This window comes from Lissotriton helveticus, chromosome 1_1 (assembly GCF_964261635.1).
Source record: "Lissotriton helveticus chromosome 1_1, aLisHel1.1, whole genome shotgun sequence".
Classification (NCBI taxonomy): domain Eukaryota; kingdom Metazoa; phylum Chordata; class Amphibia; order Caudata; family Salamandridae; genus Lissotriton; species Lissotriton helveticus.
Window position 1 is genome coordinate 1835826096 of NC_136057.1, and position 15412 is coordinate 1835841507.

The 15412-nt window shown below is 42.3% G+C and overlaps 1 protein-coding gene across 1 annotated transcript in view; it reads right to left on the bottom strand.

Moving 5' to 3' along the window:
- LOC144765671 (uncharacterized) overlaps positions 1 to 15412 on the bottom strand; it is a 164693-nt gene that overhangs the window by 112698 nt on the left and 36583 nt on the right. The window contains exon 2 of the mRNA XM_078650333.1: positions 4267 to 4291. The gene's annotated coding sequence lies outside the window, so the exon portion shown is untranslated. The remainder of the gene's footprint in view (positions 1 to 4266; positions 4292 to 15412) is intronic.

The following is a 15412-nucleotide window of genomic DNA, read 5'->3' on the forward strand; positions in this document are numbered from 1 at the left end:
GGGGGTCCAGTGGGGGAAATTAGGATGCACCCGCCGCAGTGGTGGGCACATCCAGCATTCCTGACATTGTGGCGGGCGGTGCACTCAGCATCGCCCGCCACAATGCCAGGAAGGCATGCTGTGCACTTCCATGCACAACATGTCAGGCACCGCGGGGTTCCTGCCATGTTGTGCATGGAACTGCAGGGGGGTACCAAAGGTATCCCCAGGTGCACCCCCCGGAGTCCCTGGGGGCCCACAACTGGCCCCCAAAGCAGACTCCGCATGCCTTTCCGTGGCGGCAATGCCGCCACGGAAAGGCATTGGAAAAGGCCCATTGTAATATGACTGGTGGTGTCTGATAGACACTGCCACCATATAGAACGTTTGCACACTGCCTTCCTTAATGCAAATCACATGCACTGGTGCGATGCACTGGCGCGATCCTAAAAGGTGTTCCCTCATTCGCATGAGGCACATTGTCTATGAGTCACAAAAGGGTGGCACACAGTCAGTGCAACACCGAGAGTGCCTGGGGGGAGGGGGGTTTGGAAGGGTGGAATGGAAGTTTCATGGATCCTCCACAGATATCATCCGGAGGCACCCGCATGCAAGGAAATCTCTCTCCCTCTTGAAAGTGCAGGTCTGGTGTCATCAGCACTGTGAAAGGCTGGCCGGCTGCTTCAATCACCGGGCCCATCTTTCAATAAAACTAGATTGCGGCTGCCTTGGGGGCAGCGCATTATCAGTAATCGGGCACACTCTCCATGTTTGTACTTGGTGCCCCTTGTTAAAGATACACTGCTGTGCGAACAGAGACAGTGTGAGCTCACTGTAATATGGTCCCAGATGAATACGAACAGAATACAATTAATTCCAGCTGGTACTGGACACCCTGGGTGCCAAGTCGTGTAACGATCAGAGAATCACAAAGATCTCAGCAAGGACTGTTTTGGTAAATTTTATTCAAATCATTCCCGTTTTATCCTTAATTCAGCCAGGATTACCTAGCAAGCGGTTTTGGGAAAAGACTACACACCCAAAAGGTTGGGCAATTATGTTGCATATTCACAATAGGATGCCAACTGCGTGCGCTTGAGTTATGTATGGCACCTCATTAGTCCTCTACTCATGTGCCGCTTTTATGAGCAGAAAGTGGAGATTGTGGGGGCACAACGAGCATACAATTGTAGATGGTATAACTGTAAAGAATATATTTTTATCTCTCGGTTCTGAGTGAGATGAAAGATAATTCAGGATTCTCTCTAGATATCTATTTGATGTAAATGTAGAATTCTACATTTGTTTTCCATCACATGACAACAGCACCAAATCATCCTTACAGATAGGGAGATGGTTTCTGGGCCTCTTACCAGACATTTTGTCAGACCATCAATGACGAGTCTAAATAGTAATATCAATTAAGCATCTATGGGACTCTGTACATCATGCTCAAAGCCCTTTTTAGCGCCAGCAGAGGGTGAAGCGATAGTCACTTCTTCTTTGGTCCATGCCCTGACAGAAGGCATATCTGTGAGCTGAGAGTGGGCCAAGGCCTATGCTGTATCTAGTCCATGAAGTGAGAAGAGGCCTATCCTCAGCCTTCCAGCAGACCATGGCCTTTGCTATGATCGCTCCATGCAGTGACAGCAGACATATCCCTACCCTCTCAGCAGACCATGGCTTCTGCTATGTCCGCTTCAGGCTCGGACAGGCTTCTGCTATGTCCACTTCAAGCTCTGACAGGAGACATATCCTCATCCTCTCAGCAGACCATGGCTTCTGCTATGTCCACTTCAGGCTCTGACAGGCTTCTGCTACGTCCACTTCAAGCTCTGACAGGAGACATATCCCCAGCCTCTCAGCAGACCATGGCTTCTGCTATGTCCACTTCAAGCTGTGACAGGAGACATATCCCCACTCTCTCAGCATGCCATGGCTTCTGCTATCTTCACTTCACGGTGATGGATCAAGCCCTGATCTTTTGACTGGGTAGGAGTGTTCTGCTTAATTCAGATACTCTGTCCATCACCACCCCCTTCATGAATCGTTTTGGCCACCACAAGTGTGGAAGGGTATGCTCAGATGTGAGTCCCTTGCTCACTGCACCATCAGGATTCAAGCAAGCGGGCCGAAGACGGCTGTAATGCCAGAAACCGGTCCCCGGAAGCTTGTTTCCTTTCCAGTAAAGAATTGGCTTCGTAGTTTGGTCTGCCCTGTTCCCATGATGCACTGGGCCAGGGTCAGACTAATTTGCATGTAGCCAGGTTCTGAGCTGGGATGGTGCAGTGAGCTAAAAAACGGTGATGGATCAAGCCCTGATCTTTTGACTGGGTAGGAGTGTTCTGCTTAATTCAGATACTCTGTCCATCACCACCCCCTTTATGAATCGTTTTGGCCACCACAAATGTGGAAGGGTATGCTCAGATGTGAGTCCCTTGCTCACTGCACCATCAGGATTCAAGCAAGCCGGGCCGAAGACGGCTGTAATGCCAGAAACCGGTCCCCGGAAGCTTGTTTCCTTTCCAGTAAAGAATTGGCTTGGTAGTTTGGTCTGCCCTGTTCCCATGATGCACTGGGCCAGGGTCAGACTAATTTGCATGTAGCCAGGTTCTGAGCTGGGATGGTGCAGTGAGCTAAAAAACGGTGATGGATCAAGCCCTGATCTTTTGACTGGGTAGGAGTGTTCTGCTTAATTCAGATACTCTGTCCATCACCACCCCCTTTATGGATCGTTTTGGCCACCACAAGTGTGGAAGGGTATGCTCAGATGTGAGTCCCTTGCTCACTGCACCATCAGGATTCAAGCAAGCCGGGCTGAAGACGGCTGTAATGCCAGAAACCGGTCCCCGGAAGCTTGTTTCCTTTCCAGTAAAGAATTGGCTTGGTAGTTTGGTCTGCCCTGTTCCCATGATGCACTGGGCCAGGGTCAGACTAATTTGCATGTAGCCAGGTTCTGAGCTGGGATGGTGCAGTGAGCTAAAAAACGGTGATGGATCAAGCCCTGATCTTTTGACTGGGTAGGAGTGTTCTGCTTAATTCAGATACTCTGTCCATCACCACCCCCTTTATGAATCGTTTTGGCCACCACAAGTGTGGAAGGGTATGCTCAGATGTGAGTCCCTTGCTCACTGCACCATCAGGATTCAAGCAAGCTGGGCCGAAGACGGCTGTAATGCCAGAAACCGGTCCCCGGAAGCTTGTTTCCTTTCCAGTAAAGCATTGGCTTGGTAGTTTGGTCTGCCCTGTTCCCATGATGCACTGGGCCAGAGTCAGACTAATTTGCATGTAGCCAAGTTCTGAGCTGGGATGGTGCAGTGAGCTAAAAAACGGTGATGGATCAAGACCTGATCTTTTGACTGGGTAGGAGTGTTCTGCTTAATTCAGATACTCTGTCCATCACCTCCCCCTTTATGAATCAGGAGACATATCCCCACCATCTCAGCAGGCCATGGCTTCTGCTATGTCCACTTCAAGCTGTGACAGGAGACATATCCCCAGCCTCTCAGCAGGCAATGGCTTCTGCTATCTTCACTTCATGCTCTGACAGGAGACATATCCCCAGCCTCTCAGCAGACCATGGCTTCTGCTATGTCCACTTCAAGCTGTGACAGGAGACATATCCCCACCCTCTCAGCAGGCAATGGCTTCTGCTATCTTCACTTCATGCTGTGACAGGAGACATATCCCCAGCCTCTCAGCAGACCATGGCTTCTGCTATGTCCACTTCAAGCACGGACATCAGACACATGATTATTTTTCTCTCCTCCCCAACACACCAATCAACAAAATCACTAGCATCATTTGTAGATCACTTGCTCTGCTCAGTTCGGGGTAACCTTGCCCCTCTCTCTCTATCTATCTACTTATATGTAGTGGGCACTTGTAAAGCACCAACATCTACTTTCAATTAAGGTTTCTTGGCGCTATGAAGAATGAGTAGAAAACAATCTGAATCCTCAGCGGGTTTGCTGTGGAAGGGTTTCTGGGACTAGTTGTCAAACAGACACGTTTTCAAGCATCTGCGAAATGCCAACAAATTGTTTCTTCTTCAGCAAGAGGCGCTGGCCCTTCAATATTTTCAAATCACACAGTGACAGCGCTGCTAGTGCTCAATTGGTCCAAAGGAGCGAGCTATCCTACTGATACCAATAGGAAGGCTGGGTCCTGCAGTTGCCAGCAGCAACATATTTTGGTTTTAAAACAAGTTATTTTTTTCACTGTTGACTGAATAAAATTTAGTGACATTAAATAACAAACTCTTATCATTTCGCAAACATTACTCACCCTTGGTTTTCGCTGGCTTTTGGAACTGCAACAGAAACAAAAATGAATTCATTTTTAAGAAAAAAAGTTAATTCAAATTCTCAGCATGCCCACAAAGGAGATAGCCAATTAACATGCAGAATATGTCTGGACTCCGGAGGAAATAGACTAGATCATGGGCAATGTTAAGTTAATTTTTGTGTTCCTTGTATAATGTACATTAACTACATATTTAGTAGGGAACACATCACTTTAGAATAGCCACATTAAATAATGGTACGTATGATTAAAAAGGGCGTATTAAAAGTAACATAAAAACTTGGCCTAGAGTAGTCATAACGTTCATCCTACAGCAGTAACAAGTAATTTAGAACAACATGAAATGTACAATCTGGAAGATCCCATATTGTTTAGGAACCCCTGTTGCCTGTTCATGATGCTTTTTGATAATTACACTTAAATAACAATTACTTTTTTTCCAATTTCAGACTAGTGGCCTGATGTACAAAACCATGTTGCCCTTACAAATCCTGCGAGTCGCAAAATCATAGGGCTTAAAACTGCAAAATATATTTTTTAAATATACAGACTCCCTTTTTTCGATCTGGAAAAACCTTTATTGATTGTGAAAGTGATTTTGTGACTCATTCTGAATTGCATTTAGGAAGGGGCATGACTGGGTTGCCCTCTGCTATTTGTGGTTTACAATGAGATTAAAAACTGCAGAGGCAAAGCACTGAACAGTTACTGACAACTTCAAAGGAGGTGAAATCGATATGAAAGAGGAGGCAGTGCCCATATGACAGACTCATCTTTGGGAATTGTCAAGGGCAGCTTTGGGGATGGGAGGCAGTGATAAAGGGGACCCTAATCTCTTCCCAAATGCAAAGCATTTTTTTTTATAGCAACACTGGTTTCTTTAAGGTACCCATTGTGCTTCATTTCATGTTTGGGACTGTCAAGGCATGAATGTGAGTCTTCTGTTCTTTACAAACCACCATACCTCGCCAATCACAGGCAATCCGTCATAGTGGCCTACCTAATTAGTATTAATCAAACAGGTCATTCTGCAATCCCTTGTGACTGAATATTTTACAACATGATTTGTTAGTACACACCTCACAAAATGTAGAGCAGGCCGGAAAACTTCAGTGTACAAGTAGCACCTACAATTTGGGATCTGCATTTTTGTACCTCAGGCCCTTAGTCCATACCATCAACATACTTCATATAAATAATATTAATACGTTAAAAGAAAACTGTATGTGAATACAATAACGCATTGAGCCCCATTCACAAACTGCATTTTGTAGTCTAGTCTTTAGGTGGATGGTTCTGGGGCATGAATAGGCAATCGTTTACTGACATTATATGCACTGCCTATTATTAGGATCGAAAGTCTGGAAGTGTAAGCTCTCCATTGTATGGATTGCACTGAAGAGTGGTGGGGACAATACTCAGGTGTTTGCCGCACCACAGCAGGGAGCAGTTGACACTCTCCAACTCAGTGAATACCTACTCACGGAGTGGGTAGTAGGTGTTCTGCAAAGTGTACAGGTGCTTTGGCAGCGTGATCATTTTAAAACTAGCTGTTCTAACCATCAATGTGAGAGGGAGCGCATACCACCTCTCCACCTCATCTTTGAAGGTGTTAATCACTCTTCCAAAATTCCTAACAACAAAGTCTCACTGTGTGGTGTCACGTAGCTGTGTTGGTACAGAAATCTATCAGTCACTTCCAGCAGCTCCTGGGGGAGATCACTGTGACCCAGAGGGGTATAAGGATGGCAGAGTATAGTTGTATTCCAATGTATGCGGTAGCCTGAATGGTCCCCACAGGATTCAAAGGCAGAGAGGTCAGTGGTATGGTAACCAGAGTACCAGTGAGATTTTTTGCCCTGTACTGTCCAAATCTGAGGTTTTAAACCCTCGGATGCCATGCTGGGAGTAAACCATGGCCGTCAACAGCTCGATTGTACGGGCGAACAACATGGATGACATAGAACATCCCTGTTGAGTGCCACGCTGTATAGGGAAAACCGAGGAGAGAACCCCATTCACTCGGACTACTGCTGTGGGGGTCTGCTACAGCAAAGGAAATCCACTGCTGAAAATGGGAGCCTAAGCTAAAGATACCAAGTGCCTGAGGAAGAAAGGGCCAATGTATGGCATCAAATGCTTTTTCTGCGTCTAGTGCCAGAAAAACATGTGTATGTGACCTTTAGGCCACTGCCAACTTCTTTTTATGCAGGCGCTGAAAATTGAGGAGCATGGACCGGGCAGTCATGAATCCGGTTTGCCCTGATGTATAAGCGGGACAGAGACCTTAGAAGCCGTGCAGCATGGACTGTGATCAAAATCGTTCCCTCGATGTTCAGCAAAGATATAGGGCAAAATAGCGGCTGGCAAGAGAGACCGGTCGGGAGTTTCAGCTCTCCACCTCCTGAGAGGATCTACACGTTTTCTCTCTCATTCATGATATAATGGCTGTATCGGAGTGTAGGCGCATCCCTGCGGTGGGCACACTTGTGCGGAACTGTGTGTTGTGGATCAACAACACAGGGAGTTTCCCAATTTAGAATAAAGTTTTCTTAAGGAGAGTTTCAAAAGAATTCTTTTTAATCGAAGTCTTTCATGTTAGTGTTTCATATTACATTCATATGAAAATGAACCATCAAGTTTAATCCATTATCTGGTGGCTCCGATGCATTTCGGACAAAAGTGTCCTTTCTCAAGGAGCACTAAAACAGAGAGAATAAATGCCAATCAATATATACATTGTAACATCTGATGCAACATAATGGTATTGGTGCGAGTGACTTGATGTGTCAACCTCATGCGCCCCATCATAAAAGGGTATCTCAATAACGGTAACAGAAAAAGTGAAGGTGCTGGTTGGAGGTTAAGTTTGACAAATGTGATTGTAAACGTGCGTACCAACATGCGAAAAGAACAGAGGTTACGGCGTGAGACAAGTGGTTTAAAACGGGTGAGGTCTTCGAAGGTGATTAACAGACATAGCGGATAAGTATACACATGTGCAAAAATTAAGTAGTGAAAGAATTAAGCCGTAGGCTCGAAAGTGCATGCCAGAAGATGACACGGCGATCCTGAAAAACAATCGGATCAAGTTACTACTTGAGATACCCTTTTATGATGGGGCGCATGAGGTTGACACATCAAGTCACTCGCACCAATACCATTATGTTGCATCAGATGTTACAATGTATATATTGATTGGCATTTATTCTCTCTGTTTTAGTGCTCCTTGAGAAAGGACACTTTTGTCCGAAATGCATCGGAGCCACCAGATAATGGATTAAACTTGATGGTTCATTTTCATATGAATGTAATATGAAACACTAACATGAAAGACTTCGATTAAAAAGAATTCTTTTGAAACTCTCCTTAAGAAAACTTTATTCTAAATTGGGAAACTCCCTGTGTTGTTGATCCACAACACACAGTTCCGCACAAGTGTGCCCACCGCAGGGATGCGCCTACACTCCTGTAGCGCACTCAACCCCTCAACTCTTTAGGACGCACTCGAACAGTTGCGTTACCTGCAGGAGCACCTTAATCCTACACATTGTTTACCTGCACACTTACAACTGAATATAACTGCCGCGCGCCACGCCCAAGCTTTCTATTTTCATAATGGCTGTATCGACATCAAAAATGAAATCAGAAATGAAATAACGCCATAGAAGTACCGGAGCTACTATTCTGGAATTTGTGGGTGATAGGCGGTTACAGGCGATTAGTAGGTAGAAAGAAAAAAAAATCAGCGTATTAATTTTTACCAGCCCGCACTGCGATGTTGGATGCCCCTTTCACTTTGGCTGCCTTGGGTATTGGACGCGGAGCTGGTGAACATCGATCTTCCTTTCCTGGGGTCTGGGCTTGGGCGGCAGCCGGTGACACACATCGGAGCTTCCTTGGAGCAGCCGGGAGGTTTTCCTTCCGGGTCAGACAAGGCAGAGTTACCGCTGTGGAACCTCGACATCCACTAGGAGGAATTGCTCGATTCAAGCATCGCCCCGTACCTCTCATCAGCCGTCCTCATTGACAAAAAGCGCCCCGCGGTATGAATTGGAAAGAGGCAAGAAGAAAGCTGCCCCCCTCGATATTTTAACCGCTGACTGTGTTCAGGGCTGCATGAATTAGGTAAGCGGGGAAGCGGTGGACTTGGCTGCTGTTGTTTCAAAGAAGGGAGATAAGCGAGACGGAACCCTGAAGTCTAAATCAGGGGTTTGCAGACAATTAGTGTAAGAGAGGGATAATCAGAGTACGCTACCAGGTCCCGTTAGGGAGGTCAAAAGAGAGGCTGAAGTAAGTAAAGGAATAAGTTACTACTTGAGAAACAGGCAATATTTTATAAAAAATCCAATCAAACTACCTGATACACCTTCTGTGCCACTTAACATAAGGGCAAAGACAAAAAAATCAAAAAACCCAGCGAGTCGTCCCTCCCCTAAAACTAGGGATAAAACTAGGGATAAACGTAAGGACCAGCAAATAGGGACAGAATCCACTCATCGAGTCACCCCCTCCCTTAGATCCTTCTTTAAGGTACAAGGTGTAGAGCAACTAAAACATTCAGGGCAGAAGAGTGACTCTCTGGTGACAGGCTCTATCCCTATACCGAGAAAAAAAAATTTAGGAGGCCCCTCTTGGTAATTTTCTGGGACCAGGGGGAATTTGCGACAAATATGGGGTGTCCCGTTTTTTGCAAGCCTAAAAAGACCTGCTGTTCAATAGGAATGTTCTGTGTATCTCTGAGTACTCAGGGATCAGGTCGGGACTTAGCAAACCTACACCCAAATAAATCCCTGATGTGTATCTAAAACATAGACAATCTGTGAGTACCGTAGATGTCGCGTGACATGTAATGTAAACTAATACAACTAATTTCTGGTAAAAAATACGAGTTTATTCTTATTTCATACAGAATGAGACATATCGTAATGTTAAAAACAGCAATAAAAACAAACATATATATAATCAGTCAACATAGTATTATACAAATTCATTAAAAAAGTATAAAATTCAGGTACATAACAGAAAGAATCACAATTTAGGTCGACGCGGCGTTTCGGTTTTTCTTATAAGACACCTTCTTCAGGACCGATTCTAAAAAGTATTTTAAAAAACACAGGATTACCCACTGTTAACTGTTACAACATTTTTCACATTACAATTTATTCGCTACTCGTTAGTCCCTAGCTCTATGTCACCCTAATTTACTTCATTTACACATTTTTTGGAACAGATTTTCTATCATGTTAATCTGAGAGAATAGACTTATCATAACACAGAAACACATGGAATTCTGGACATCTCGGTCTAGCGACTATAAGGCATCATTTGGTGTTGCTAAATTGCCCTAATTCTCCCCCTCAGAGGTACACAGATTCGAAGGTCATTCCATATTTATTGGGATGCATAGTAGGTTATCGGACACATCAAACAATTATATAGATGGGTCCCTACCAGTTGTGTCTCTATTATCACTATGAGTTTATCTCATGACAATAAAAGGGGCCTAGACAGGTCACCTTACCAGGTAAGGTTGATGTGTCCGATAACCTACTATGCATCCCAATAAATATGGAATGACCTTCGAATCTGTGTACCTCTGAGGGGGAGAATTAGGGCAATTTAGCAACACCAAATTATGCCTTATAGTCGCTAGACCGAGATGTCCAAAATTCCATGTGTTTCTGTGTTATGATAAGTCTATTCTCTCAGATTAACATGATAGAAAATCTGTTCCAAAAAATGTGTAAATGAAGTAATTTAGGGTGACATAGAGCTAGGGACTAACGAGTAGCGAATAAATTGCAATGTGAAAAATGTTGTAACAGTTAACAGTGGGTAATCCTGTGTTTTTTAAAATACTTTTTAGAATCGGTCCTGAAGAAGGTGTCTTATAAGAAAAACCGAAACACCGCGTCGACTTAAATTGTGATTCTTTCTGTTATGTACCTGAATTTTATACTTTTTTAATGAATTTGTATAATACTATGTTGACTGATTATATATATGTTTGTTTTTATTGCTGTTTTTAACATTACGATATGTCTCATTCTGTATGAAATAAGAATAAACTCGTATTTTTTACCAGAAATTAGTTGTATTCGTTTATATTACATGTCACCCGACGACTACGGTACTCAAAGATTGTCTATGTATTAGATACACATCAGGGATTTTTTGGGGTGTAGGGTTGCTAAGTTCCGACCTGATCCCTGAGTACTCAGAGATACACAGAACATTCCTATTGAACAGCAGGTCTTTTTAGGCTTGCAAAAAACGGGGCACCCCATATTCGTCTATCCCTATCCCTACCACAGATGTGGAAGACTTACAGACTAATATAGTAAAAAGCATACAAACGCCCCAAAAGGCTAATTGAATTGAAAAAAAAGATTCTAGAACAGGGAAAATGAAGAACAAAATAAATGTACCATCTAATAAAATAAAAGAATCTCCACTAAAGACCACTGACGTTAATCATGGAGGGGGAGCAGGAACGGAGAATATACTCACCGATGACACGGTCACAGAACATCATATGGGTGTAAGTGCTGGCGCGAGCAGTCAAGGTGATAGTCAAGGTGATATAGTTCCATCAAAGGTTCATGGAGATCGTATAGAAATCCCTGAGACTATGACGAATTTGATCAGTTCGGATAATATTCTGGGAACATTACTTACTGAGATAAGAACCAGATTTGATATCTCGTAGAAGAATCAAGCTAAGATTCAAGACACTTGTGAAGTCTTGGACCTAAAATTAAATGACCACACCAACAGAGTAACCACAGTAGAAGCCAACATGGAACTTTTTAACAAAGAGCTAGAACTACACCAGAAAGAGATAGATACTCTAAAGGTGAGTGAGAACTCTCTCTGCGATAAAATCGAATCACTGGAGAATCATTCTAGGAGGAATAATTTAAGACTACTCAACGTACCAGAAGGAAAAGAATCTAATGATATAAAGAGTTTTGTACTTTCTTTGCTGGAAGAAAGCTTCCCCTGGGTTAAAACCGAGATACAAGTACTCACAGACAAAATTCAAAGAGTTCACCAGGATCCTTTTGGTAGAAATAAACTGAAAAAGAATCCTAGGAAGATTCTGATTAACTTTAAATCTTACACGCTTAAAGAGAGGATACTGTCTGAAGCCCTGAAATAAGGCGTTTTCCACAAAGACGATTGGTCCTTTAAAATACGCTCAGACATATCCAAAACTGCACAGGACCGTCAATGGGAATTGGGACAATTAATGCCTCAATTAAAATCTTTAGGAGCGATGGTACAGATGCGCTTCCCAGCAAGATTAAGAATCTTGTGGCAGAACAAAATGCACAACATTAGGGAACCAAAGGAAGTCGTACTTTTATTAGAACGAATGAGAGATAAATGAAAAAATTAAAATTAACATCAGGAGTGTGGAGAGCACAGGAGCTCGAAAGTGGGCCGCAATGCGGCCTAATAACGGAAAAGGGAGATTGCCCCAGGGAGGGCAAGTAAGAAGGAAAATACAAAAAAGAAATAAAAAACAGTCACAAATGGGTGGGGCGCAAAATAGGGAAAAAAAATAAAAATATCCTCAGACTGCAATACTTAAGAAAGCTAATAGACCCAAAATATTACATACATACATAGAAATACTATGTTTTCTTATATACTAAAAATCACCAAAAACAATGGTAGACCGAACAATAACTAGAATCCTGTCCTGGAATGTTAATGGTCTCAGAACAAATAGGCGTCGAGGGAAAATATTTGAATATCTTAAGGAATCGGAGAGTGAAACCATAATCCTACAAGAGACCCACCTTATAAAACAGGAATGGGAGAATCTGACCAAGAACTTAAGATGGATAGACACCTCTTTTTGTACTACTCATTCGTGTAATGTAAAAGGTGTCGCCAATATTTTTATAAAATCTCTGGGATCCACCATTCTGCATTCCACAGTAGACAGTAAAGGAAGATGGGTAATTGTAGAAATCAGGCTGAACAAAAAAATACTATACTATAGTTGGGTATTATGGCCCAAATATTGATGATCCTGAACCCCTACAAAGATTATACACTGAACTTCTGACTACTACTTCCCCCATAGTATGGGGAGGGGACTTTAACATAGTTATTGACCCAAAAGTAGATAGGACCCAGGTAAGGAAAAATACGAGTCTGCCTAGGATGAGAGAGCAGCTAAAACTAAGTATCAAAGACTTAGGGCTAGTAGATATCTGGAAAACTAAAAGTGTTGCATGTACAAGATTTACTTTCCAGAATAAAAGACTGTGTCAATCCTCTAGGATTGACTCTTTCCTCATAGATAGTAACTTAATTATAGCCGTAGAAGGGGTGGAGCATCTCCCGGCACATCTATCTGACCACTCAGTGGTAAGATCAGATCTTCGTTTAAAACCACTAAAAAATTTGATTAGATGGACTGTAGATCGAACATTATTCCTAGATCTTCCCTCAATCGATTATTTAAAAAAAGAAACTAATCATTACTTTGCATCAAACGGAGAAGGGGTCAGTCGACAAACATCCTGGGATGCCTGTAAGCAATATGGCTTCCCAACCCAAGAATAAAAATGAAAAAACGTACACAATCTTGATGGGAGCAAGAAATAAATCAATCACGCAACAAGATCAGATCTGCACAAAAATAAAGCAAGTGAACCACGGGTTGAAAGAAGATAAAGACTGGTCTTGGTTAGCACTAGCCCTAAATTCACATCAATCCTGATGGAAGTGTATTTGTCCCAAACAATCAAAAGCAAAATAACAAGTCAGACCAGAAACCAGTGAGGAAAATAAAAATTTGCTCGTGGAACGTTCGTGGTTTTAAAGAAATGAGTCAAGATCAAGAGACAATAGACTTCCTGAGCAAATTTGAAATAATACTTCTCCAGGAAACATGGAACGAAACTCCGAGGCAAATCATGGGATATGAGGAACATCATGTAATGGCGGAGAAAATTGCAAAGTACGGACACCCAAGGGGAGGATTATCTACTTTCATAACAAACGACATAAACTGGAAAACCGAATCGCTAGATCCAGGGGAGAACTGGATACAAGTTATCAAATTAGAGAATAAAGCAAGCAAAGACAGTTTAGGATGGAAGTTGCTGATCATAAATATATACATACATCCAGACAAAGCTACAAAAGTCAAAAAATTATTAACGCTATTAAATTTGATAAAAACCTTACAAAAAACTCACCAATTCCATGGGATGTTCATCTCAGGTGACTTTAATAGTAATCTAACAAGAGCAATGCAAGACAAAAATAACATCCAAAAGATATGGAACAAGCTGGAATTACTAGGACTAACGATCTTAAATGGAAATATGAAGGGAGATCGACCCGCAAGAACCACCTTCTCTAGTGGAAAGAAAAATTCCATACTAGACTTCACACTAATTAGTAAAGATCTAATAAAGATGGTGGATCATTTTGAAATAAGAACCCGATCGGAGAGCGATCACTTTCCACAAGAGACTACACTGAGTATAAACATTGAAGAAAAAACAAAGATAGAATCTTTAGCATCTATTCCGGTAATACACAACCTGAAGAAACTCAAATTGAAGGGTCCCATAAAAACGAGATATTGGAATTGGTGCTTGAACAAGCAAAAATTATGGAGGCCCTTGAAAACCAATCGCTCGAAAGAAAATGGGAGAACTTACATAAACTTGTGCTAGAAAAATTCTCGGTAAAAACACCAGTAAAATATGGACAAGAAGCTAACAAAGATCCATGGTACACCACCAAATTAAGAGATAAAAAAAGGGAAATCGCGAAAAAACTAAGAAAAAAGGTTGCAGACCAGAGGTTTGGAAAAGAAGTAGACAATAACGAAATACTGAAAATGAGAAAAGAATATAAAGAGGAATGCAGAAAAGCGAAAAGATCGCACATGGAGACAACTTGGGAAGATTTGCTACGGACGAGCAAACTACCAAATAGCAGCGAATTCTGGAATATAATTAATAAATTATCGAAAGGAACGGGTGGACAGTATAACATCGGTATTAGTGAAACAATATGGGTTCATTATATTGAAAGCCTGTATAATACACAGAGGAATCAACCCCACAAAGAAAGAAATAAAGACTTTAAAAAAGGAATGGTTCAGAGAGAAGCAGAAACCAGACATGGAAAAGATGATCAGCAGGAAAGTACTGACCTAGAAGAACTAACTCTTCTGACAACAGTTAAACAAACAACCGCCTTGATAAAAAAACTGAAAGCGGAAGGAGCAGCAGGCCCCAATGGGCTTCCAAACGCTCTATTCAAATACGATCCTGATTGTTGGGCAAAATACCTGACGCCGTTATTCAATCATCTATATATGGAAAAAAAGATACCGCAGTCCTGGCAGGGTAACATCTTCCACCCAATATACAAAAATGGGTGTAGAATGGAACCCGGGAATTACAGACTGATAGCCCTAATTGACATAGAGGCAAAGCTCTTCGCATCTTGCATATTGATTCACCTTCGGCAATGGATAAATAAAAATAAAATAGTACCAAAATTTCAAACGGGTTTTATGGAAAGCACGAATTGTACAACTAATCTTTCAGCACTGGCACTGCTAATCGAAGGAGCAGGAAAAAAGAAGACCGAACTATTAGCCTGCTATATAGATTTGAAATCCGCTTTCGAACGAGTTCCAAGAGACCGCCTATGGAAAAAACTCGAAACATGGGGTCTCCCGCAGACTTTAATTGACATTATAATCGCCTTATATAGCGGAACGTGGGCAAAAGTAAAGCTTGGAGATGGGAGACGAACATCCGCAGAATTAAAAATAAGAAACGGCCTCAAACAGGGCTGCGTGCTCTCTCCAAGCCTTTTTAACATATATTTGGCAGATTTAGAAAGGCATCTGCAGAATGTGAATGGACACCCACCAAAATTTGCTAACAAATGCATCCAGTTCTTACAATATGCAGACGCTATTGTGGTTTTAAGTCAAACACCGATAGGTCTCCAAAGAATAATATCCAAATTAACAGAGTACTTTGACTGTGAAGGTCTGGAATTAAACATCAAAAAAACGAAAGTGGTGAGATTGGCGGGCTCAAGCAGACGATCATTTAAATGGTACACAAAG